Genomic DNA, 10,998 nt, shown 5'->3' with positions numbered 1-10,998 from the left:
TCGAGCATCCCATTGGTTTCTGCATTAACGCCCTCCCCATCCCTCTCGAGCATCCCATTGGTTTCTGCATTAACGCCCTCCCCATTCCTCTCGAGCATCCCATTGGTTTCTGCATTAACGCCTTCCCCATCCCTCTCGAGCATCCCATTGGTTTCTGCATTAACGCCCTCCCCATCCCTCTCGAGCATCCCATTGGTTTCTGCATTAACGCCCTCCCCATCCCTCTCGAGCATCCCATTGGTTTCTGCATTAACGCCCTCCCCATCCCTCTCGAGCATCCCATTGGTTTCTGCATTAACGCCCTCCCCATCCCTCTCGAGTATCCCATTGGTTCCTGTATGAAGGCCCCCTCCCAGCGCGACATCTTCATGCTTGGGTATGTCTTGTGGCACTTTCGAATGTGGGTCAAAAGGGAAATATTTTCGGTGTTTTTTCAACCACGCCTCCTGTGTACCTCTTTGCCAGCTGGACACTGTCCTTCCCTCCCAGTCGTTAACAGAACTGCAGGAAACCGTACAGCTAACACACGGTGTCGCACCCTTCTCCCGCCTGCTGTGTACCCAAGAAACCATGCCTGACAGGCGTGGGCACTGCAGGCGTGAGCGACTCCGTGGCTTGTAAGGCGGGTGGTTGTTGCCTAACGCTTGCTGTGTACCGGAGAAAACGGACAGTCGGGGGCCAAGGACACTGTCACTAGCACAGCATGAAGCTGGGGCGACACCGTGTGTTAACTAAGTTGCTTGCTTACTAGTTAACTAACGGCGTCACACCCACCTGCTGTGTACCGGAAAAAACCGTGCCCGAAAGACTAGGGCGAAGGATACGTCTACCGGTGTCGCCACCGCCTACCACTAGCTACTCCGGGAGGCGGAGGCAACACCGTAGGCTCCCGTGTACCGGAATCCATATTAGGACTACGCAAGCACACACTGTCCTTCGCTCCCGCCTGCCGAACACCTGTCCTCTCCGTCATTAACAGAACCTCTGGAAAACGGTGCCCGACAGGCGGGGGCGTCCTTCACCTGCGGCCCCCTTCTGAAGGCCCTCTGTAACATTTCTTTTGGAACTCAGTCGGGGTCTCAACTTACTTTTGCGAGTTAAAATAGTAGAATACAAGGTACAATTTCGAAATGTGGTTGTGCATCAGCTTTTATGTCAGCTAACATTCTTTTTTTAAATGATTGCTAAGTTAGTTTTGCAGCCAGCTATCGAAACGTGTTATCATGGTCGAATTACCCCCATTGGTTTTGTTAGTCAGACTCACTGCATTTGTCTCCACTTTTATGGCAAACATTTTTTGTGCCCCCATCAAAGTTGCGATCCCTGAGCTTACAGCTAGCTTCGGTTGTCTGCCTCGCGTCTTCTTCTGTTGGGTGTATCAGCGGTTGGCATTCCACATTATGGTGCATTACCGCCATCTACTGTATTGGAGCGCCCCTTCACCTCCTGCCTATGTACTGGAATCGTAGCTTAAAAATATACCAATAAAAGTACTGTAAAAAGAGGGGCAGGAATGCCCACATGCAGAACGCCCTGAATTGCGGGGTGCAGTTTTCAACCAGACTGCTGAAGAAGCCAATTCCATGTACAAATTCAAGGGATTGTTATGCAAATTCATATGGGCTGGTTCATTTTTGTCAAACCTCATACATTATCCTGTAAAGTTAGAATTAAAATAAAAACATTTGCAAATTCTTTCTAATCTCTTACATGAATTCCTCACAAGTATTTACCATTTGTTGGTGTTCCTATTCTACCAACCCCAGACCTTTGCACAGTTCAAATCACTATCACAAATCATTATTGGTCACAAAAAGTTATTTCCAGCTGTATGTAATAACACAAATGTCTGTGCTAATAATGTAAGAAATAACACACACAAAAAAACGAAATACTGCAGAGTTGCTTAGGAGCTAGAAGCAGAGCTGCCATATCTGTCGGTGCCATTCTCTGTTGTAGCACACTGCAAGTTTATTATTACCTTCAACCGTTACCTCATTAGGCTATATCTGAAAGTGGTAGCCTAATAAAGTGAGGAACAAATGGCAATGGTGTACAAAGGACTTATGTGATAAATATAATATATAAGTGCTTGATAAATCGTTTGTGGAAGTGTGTTTAAATGTGTATTGCAAATATAATTATCAACAGGCAGAGATACATCTAAACGAATTATGTCACCCACTGGACAAAATTGCCATGACATCATTACATTTTTTATTCCTTCTCCCTGGCTCTAGGCCAGAGAGAAGAATTTGATTAGCTGAATACTTGAATCTGGGTGTCAGGCAGCATTTAGATTGGCAGCCCAATTCAGATTTCTTTACTAATTGGTCTTTTGACAAATCAGATCTGAAAAATATCTGATGTGAAAACACGATTGGTCAAAATATCAATTATTGGAAAAAATATCAGATTTGGGCTGCCTGTCAGTGATGGGCAAGCACCAGTTGGCTCTGGTTTTGACACGATCAGCATTTTCAATCTGTGCTGTGGTGACCCATCAGTGACCTTTACCACTGCTCTCTCCTCTCTGACATGTCAGGCCCCCAGTGTTTCAGAGAAAGTGATGAGTGGATATTAGGCTCAACATCATGGGGTCCCCAGTATTGCAACATCGAGGCATAAGATAACTGGGCAAAAGCAGGTCTAAGGCTAGTGGTTTGTTAAATGGCTTTTTTCACAAAACTCTACATTCTACTAGCTGTTCTGATTGGTGTCCATGCTGTCAAAGAAGCCTATGAAAAGCAGAAGTTAAGACGTACTTTATAATATTACTCAACATTTGTCATAATTAGTTAAAGCAATGAATTTGTATCTGCTCTCAATGGACTTCGGCTGCATATTTTCCACCATTTTCTTAAAATCTGAAAATGTTGGGAAGCCACGCCCATTTCTGAAGAATTGCATAATGGGCCCCAAAATAACAGAAAGTGTCCACTGATTGTATACTTCGTATTTTGGCAAATTTATAACAACATCCAGGAACTTTTGGCATATTAACTATATCCATACTATGACCAATAAGCATACTACATACTCAATTTACATCACAAATAGTGCAGTTGGTATGAGTATTCAAACACAGCTATGGTCTAGACCAGGGGTATTCAACTCTTTCTCTACAATGTCCGGAGCCAGCTGGTTATCAGTTTGCCCTGATAATTAATTGCACCCACCCAGTGTCCCTGGTTTAAATCAGTCCCTGATTAGAGGGGAGTAATGAAAACTGGCTTCATGGTCCAGAGATGAGTTTGAGGGGCCTAGCACAGGGCTCTCCAAGTCTGTTCCTTCAGAGCTACCCCGCTGTAGGTTTTTGTCCTGATTCGGCTTAATAACCGGCTAATTATTAGAATCATGTGTGCTAGATTAGGGTTGGAGTTAAAACCTACAGAGCTGTAGCTCACCAGGAACTGGTCTAGAGAGTAGCTCTCTAGCCCTGGCCGAGAGAGAAGACCATGATTAGCTGAATATTTGAATCAGGTGTGTTAGAGATGGGCAAAAATGACTCCTCTCTCTTCTAACTCTATGCCTGCAGCACTTCAGCCTTGATATGACTGACAGGTGTGTGTGTGTGTGTGTGTGTGTGTGTGTGTGTGTGTGTGTGTGTGTGTGTGTGTGTGTGTGTGTGTGTGGATGGATGGATTGGCCATCTGGCATTTGGTTGAATGTACACAATGTACAAAAGATTAGGAACACCTGCTCTTTCCATGACATAGACTGCAGGTGAATCCAGGTGAAAACTATGATCCCTTATTGATGTTGTTGTGGAAATTCTTACACAGGGACACTCAAAGTAAATCTTAGATGAATCATTGTTTATTTGTCAGCGTGCTGGAGAGGTTCCATCAAACTTTATGCACCATAGTGAACGTCTGTCAGAAGCTCTGCTGGGGCAGTCCCAGCAGTTGTCTTGTATACGGCTATACACAGACAAGTTATATTTGCATGATTTAGCATAATTCATTCATCATTACCATTTTGTTTTGTTCATGTGACCAACCAATACTGGTACATAACATGTGACAGACCAACACCTCACGAGGCTTCTTCTCTAAGCTGAGACCTTGAAACTAAGATATCTTTCATTCTCAAAACAAGGTCTGGGTGTACTGCCAAATTGCAGATACTGATAGTGAGGATTTGTTCAGTCAGTCACTTGCATGAACACAGAAATTGGTTTATAGAAAAGCACAATCATAGAACATAGAAATTGGTAAATAGAAAAGCACAAGTATAACATTTCCATCACATTCCACACTCTCATCACTTGTGTGATAATAATCATTACATTTTAATGTAACCATTTAGATTTGAGCTTCTATATCATAATATTCTATACTCCTATTAACCTTTTCCATGTGTGAGTTCCAAATATCTCTAACGGTCGCCCCAGTGTGAGTTGTTTCATGCACGTGATGTCAGAATGCACTCACTGTTTTAAAATGTGATTATTATGCAACAAGACAGTTAACACTCACTGCCTGCTAATTATCTATAGGCTATGTTTCAACTAGTCAATTTCTAATTATTTTCTAACAAGTTGTATTTTCTAAAAACAGTTTCAATTTAGGTGTATTCAGCCTCATTAATTCACATGGAAGTAGCCCATTTCAGCATTGTGGACAATTTATGTTTGAGGCTTTACTGAGCCGGACAAACTTCTCTCTTTGAGGAGAGCCCACGCACTTCACCAATGTTTGCGCAGATCATGTATGCACATTTTTGAACATTTTCTGGCTGGCGCTCGCATTGCCTTGTTGTTTTCCTTACAAATAATAACTTTGGACATGTGTGCATTCCTATCAAAGTAAGTTTCTTACTTTCTGTATACAGTTGAAGTCCGAAGTTTACATACAACTTCCAACTTTAATTGTATCTTGTTGTAATTTTTACTGTAGGTGTATACAGTATGTATGTATGTATGTATGTATGTATGTATGTATGTATGTATGTAGCGTAATATATTTACAGTTTTATTCACATTTTCAAGTACTGGTGACAAATAATGCATTCTGATTATTGCATAGATTGTAATGGACACCTATGATGTGTGTAAAATACTTTTTAGAAGGTTGTACTGATTATAATGAGCTAAGCTATTTGCCAGCTATGTTCGGCGCCATGTTTGTTGACATTATACAATGCATTCTGGGTGTCACATAAACGTCTGTCAGACCAAAGATGTTATGAGGTGAAGGAATGGTTCACTCATCTTTCGGGTAAACTGGATATCATAAGGTGAATGCACCAATTTGTAAGTCGCTCTGGATAAGAGCGTCTGCTAAATGACTTAAATGTAATGTAAATGTAAACTTCCAGAAGGGAATGAAGGGAAGTGAATGATCGTAGATGACACACCCCCTTCAACATACATACTATAAACAGACCAAACTCATCGTCTCCTCTTATAATCTTTGGTTGATGCGAAAAAACAAACATGGCGGTGGCACAAACTACCCGTCATTGGATTACTTTCGATTTCTAGAAAGTGTTTTACTCAATTATTTAGATCAATGGTGAGATCACCCGTGATGTGATTAATTATAAATAGTAATTGCTATTAGCTAATTCATATTGTAGTTTCTGTCAGCCGAGAGTTATAAAAATATGACCGCTTGTGTTATGTCAATCTTTCCTCAGTTAGCGCTAGAACAAATGTAGCCTACATTTTCCGGTTTGGATGATTGTGTTATGCTGTAGCTACTTCTGTGAATGTCTGAACATTGCATCCACAAATAAACTGGTCACATTCTGGACATAACTTTGTAAGGACTGTGTTTGTGCAAAATGTTTCTGTGAAAAAACAGTGTGGCCAGCTCAAATGCTGATTGTTTACGTCAATCGAAAATGGATATTCTAAAAGCCTTCTAATCACACTGGTTTGAGCGTACGCTGCAGGGACCACTGTAGAACGATCACACCCGTTTGTTGGTACGTGTGAAAAAGGTTAAAGTAAGGGAAATCAACACAGAAAAAAACCCAGACACTTCATCATTTCAAACCCTTCATTCTGGGTTGTACAATCCAATTAGTATGGTAATACTATAATCCCAATAAAGGTTATACTTCTATTAATGGGAGTGAGTATCAAAAATACACACACATACACAAGGGATCTGTAGATTGAGAGGTGAATAAATCTCACAATGTTAACCATTGTTTCCATATCTTACCACAATCGGGTTGGATTTACCTGTTTTTAACTAACTGTCTCTGGGACATCAACTTAGTCAAAATATAAAACCCTGTCGTTTAACAATTCTTGTTAAACGAAAACAACCTTCAATCATTATTCATCTTTTGTATCTACAAGGGGAAATAGGAGCTCATCCAGAGTTGGCAGCTCATTAGTTTCACCATCTTCTGGAGGAGCAGAAAACATAATAGCTGCTGAAATATTATCAGCCAGAGAGGCACAGATCGCCATACAGCATGTTAATAACATTTCACAGTGAAGAGAGAGAACACGTTATAACAGTTTCACACCAACCTTGATAAGAATGAGATTGGGGCAAGGTTAGCCCAAGCTACAATCTAGTGGCTCTCCTCACATTTTAGGGCACATCTCTGTCTCTAGAAGCCTCGCCTTTCCAAATCATAATTATAACTATTGATAAAGGATCCAACCCAAATTTAGAATGACAGTCCTTAGTGCTTCACGTTGGTTCTATCACTTTAATTTATGACCCTCAACTTAGCACACACCGACACTGGCAGAATGTACATTGAACTTATTTTCCCAGCATTAACTTTTCTCGTCATGGCCCCCATTTGTGGTAATGACAGATTGGTATTTCAATGCATTCTTAGTCTAAATTACTTAACATTTCACAGTGTGCAGACCTCCACAATCAACCTGATACCCCAAGTAAACAATTTTGGATAAGCCTAAATTTAAGGCCACCTCCCTCCCCCACCCCCTTCACGGCACTCATTCTTCCTTTCCTGGCGTTTCTTCATGTTTTTCTTCAGATAGTGTTTCAGTTCGTCTTCCCAATGGCACATGTTCAAAGTGGATGGCCCTTGATAATGTCTCTCACCTGAGACGCCACTGTCCTTTACAGTCCATTGTGTGTTGTTCATTTTCTTACCAGTACACCAGCAGCATGAGAGACATTTGGATGGGATCCCACTCCATGCTCACTCCACGTGGACCCATGTCGCACTTCTGAGAGAAAAGGCATGAGAGAAAAGGCAGTTGATAGCTTCGACTGGATGCTGTGTACAGGTTGCTGGCTCGGACTCAGGTCTCACTGTAGAAGTGGTGAAGAAGCATACTGAACGGCATTTTCGCCATTGCTTCAGCCGGTTTGGGGGGGGGGGGCTGAGGTTCAGCCTGTTCTTGGGCAAATGATCCCTTCCATACATCTAGACACCATCTGTGGTCAGCTTCACCATAACCTTGGGAGTGGACAGACCAGTTTTGGGCATTTTTAATTCTGGAAATCCAGACAAATTATTTACTGTATGACAAATTATTATTACTACCGGATTCAGGAAATCCAGACTTCTAAAACAAATGTCAAAGAGAATAACACGCAGTTGAAAATAATGTTTAACATTCATTAGTTATATTCAACAGGGTATGGCATTTATTTCAAAATGCATTACCAGGGTGGAGGAAATCTTCTAAACATTTATAGTTTTATTGGTTAGAGGTAAGTTAAGTCCCGTACAATGCTTTAACCTTATCATACTTCAAATGATCCATAAAGGAACCACTCTGAACATTTCTCAGAATTACTTTTTACACCACTTATGCATGTCTACGTTTGGGTGTGCAAGTTGTATATTATTATTATTTTTCTATTCCTACTTCATCAGACCATCATAATAACCCATTATACTCAATATTACTTTAACTCTAGTAACCCATTATACATTTGTTACATTACAAATTCCTCCTTTAGACTAGTGTTCTATTCATACAGAGGTTTAGATATTTACACGAGTTGTTCTATTTAACAGCATGTTCTGAAATAGTTCTCTGTTCTTTCATATCTCCATACATAATAATGTAATATAGTTGAAATCGGAAGATTACATACACCTTAGCCAAATACATTTAAACTCAGTTTTTCACAATTCCTGACATTTAATCCTAGTAAAAATTCCCTGTCTTAGGTCAGTTAGGATCACCACTTTGAAGAATGTGAAATGTCAGAATAATAGTAGGGAGAATTATTAATTTCAGCTTTTATTTCTTTCATCACATTCCCAGTGGGTCAGAAGTTTACTTACACTCAATTAGTATTTGGTAGCATTGCCTTTAAATTGTTTAACTTGGGTCAAACATTTCGGGTAGCCTTCCACAAGCTTCCCACAATAAGTTGGGTGAATTTTGGCCCATTCATCCTGACAGAGCTGGTGTAACTGAGTCAGGTTTGTAGGCCTCCTTGCTCGCACACGCTTTTTCAGTTCTGCCCACAAATTGTCTATAGGATTGAGGTCAGGGCTTTGTGATGGCCACTCCAATACCTTGACTTTGCTGTCCGTAAGCCATTTTGCCACAACTTTGGAAGTATGCTTGGGGTCATTGTCCATTTGGAAGACCCATTTGTGACCAAGCTTTAACTTCCTGACTGATGTCTTGAGATGTTGCTTCAATATATCCACATAATTTTCCTGCCTCATGATGCCATCTCTTTTGTGAAATGCACCAGTCCCTCCTGCAGCAAAGCACCCCCACAACATGATGCTGCAACCCCCGTGCTTCACGGTTGGGATGGTGTTCTTCGGCTTGCAAGCTTCCCCCTTTTTCCTCCAAACATAACAATGGCCATTATGGCCAAACAGTTCTATTTTTGTTTCAACAGACCAGAGGACATTTCCCCAAAAAGTACGATCTTTGTCCCCATGTGCAGTTTCAAACCGTAGTCTGGCTTTTTTATGGCGGTTTTGGAGCAGTGGCTTCTTGCTGAGCGTCCTTTTAGGTTATGTCGATATAGGACTCGTTTTACTGTAGATATAGATACTTGTGTACCTGTTTCCTCCATCTTCACAAGGTCCTTTGCTGTTGTTGTGGGATTGATTTTCACTTTTCGCACCAAAGTACGTTCATCTCTCGGAGACAGAACGCGTCTCCTTCCTGAGCAGTATGACGGCTGCATGGTCCCATGGTGTTCTGCTCTACCCCCACAAGCATCACAGCACTCGTCTGAAGTTGGTACTGCCGATCTGCCAACTTCTGTCTGTAGCATCCAAACATTTTGGGCTCCACACTTATGAGCCCTCTTTGGAAAGGTGAGACTCTCACAAACATGTCGGTAGAGACGCCCACAATTCTCACATGACTCGTCTGAAGGTAGCCCGGGTACCAGTTACTGTACCAAGTACTGTACTTTCGGAAAGTATTCAGACCCCTCTACTTTTTCCAACATTTTGTTACGTTACAGCCTTATGCAAAAAAGAAAAAATCCTCATCAATTGACACACAATACCCCATAATGACAAAACAAACACAGTTTGTTAGACATTTTTGCAAATGTATTAAAAATAAAAAAACTCTCACATTCTTCTCTGCAGATCCTCTCAAGCTCTGCCAAGTCGGATGGGGAGCGTCGCTGCACAGCTATTTTCAGGTCTCTCCAGAGATGGGTTCAAGTCTGGGCTCTGGCTGGGCCACTCAAGGACATTCACAGACAAAGCCAGTTCTGCGCTGTCTTGGCTGTGCTTACGGTCGTTGTCCTGTTGGAAGGTGACCCTTCGCTCCAGTCTGAGGTCTTGATCACTCTGGAGCAGGTTTTCATCAAGGATCTCTCTGTACTATGCTCCGTTCATCTTTCCCTCGATCATGGCAAGTCTCCGGCCGCTGAAAACATTCCCACAGCATGATGCTACCACCACCTCGCTTCACTGAAGGGATGGTGCCTTGTTTCCTACAGACTTGACGCTTGGCATTCAGGTCAAAGAGTTAAATCTTGGTTTCATCAGACGAAAGAATCTTGTTTCTCATGGTTTGAGAGTCCTTTAGGTGCCTTTTGGCAAACTCCAAGCGGGCTGTCATGTGCCTTTTACTGAGGAGTGGCTTCCAACTGGTCATAAAGGCCTGATTGGTGGAGTGCTGCAGAGATGGTTGTCCTTCTGGAAGGTTCTCCCATCTCCACAGAGGAACTCTGGAGCTCTGTCAGAGTGACCATCAGGTTCTTGGTCACCTCCCTGACCAAGGCCCTTCGCACCCAATTTCTCAGTTTGGCCGGGCGGCCGGCTCTAAGAAGAGTCTTGGTGGTTACAAACTTCTTCCATTTAAGAATGATGGAGGCCACTGTGTTTTTGGGGACCTTCATTGCTGCAGAAATGTTTTAGTACCCTTCATCAGATCTGTGCCTCGACACAATCCTGTCTCGGAGCTCTACTGACAATTCCTTCAACCTCGTGGCTTGGATTCTGCTCTGACAGGCACTGCCAACTGTGGGACCTTATATTGACAGGTGTGTGCCTTGTCAAATCATGTCCAATCAATTGAATTTACCACAGGTGGACTCCAATCACATTGTAAAAACATCTCAAGGATGACCAATGGAAACAGGATGCACCTGAGCTCAATTTAAATGAGGTATTTCTGATTTTCCTTTTTAATACATTTGCAAAAATGTTTTAAAAAAACTGTTTCTGCTTTGTCATTTTGGTTTATTATGTGTAGATTGATGAGGGGAAAAAAGTAATTTCATCGATTTTAGAATAAGGCTGTAACGTAACAAAATGTGGAAAAAGGGAACGGGTCTCTGAATACTTTCCGAATGCACTGTATATATGGAAGTAGTATAGTACCTATAAAAGGGGTATGGTGGAAAAATTACAAGATTATGTTCTAATACTGTTCATTCTTCGAATCGCTTTGATGAGTACTCATCTGTGTCTGTGGGACTGATTTGGGCCTCTGGGGCTTGAGCTTTATGATGACTTGGTGATAAAAACCTACAGCCGGCATTCTATAGACTGAGTTGGTGTGTGTGACCCGAGATAACCTGGAGGAGTAAAACAAACCCCTCGTTG

This window comes from Salmo salar, chromosome 17, assembly GCF_965601325.2.
Source record: "Salmo salar chromosome 17, fSalSal1, whole genome shotgun sequence".
Classification (NCBI taxonomy): domain Eukaryota; kingdom Metazoa; phylum Chordata; class Actinopteri; order Salmoniformes; family Salmonidae; genus Salmo; species Salmo salar.
This window is presented reverse-complemented; position numbering follows the sequence as displayed.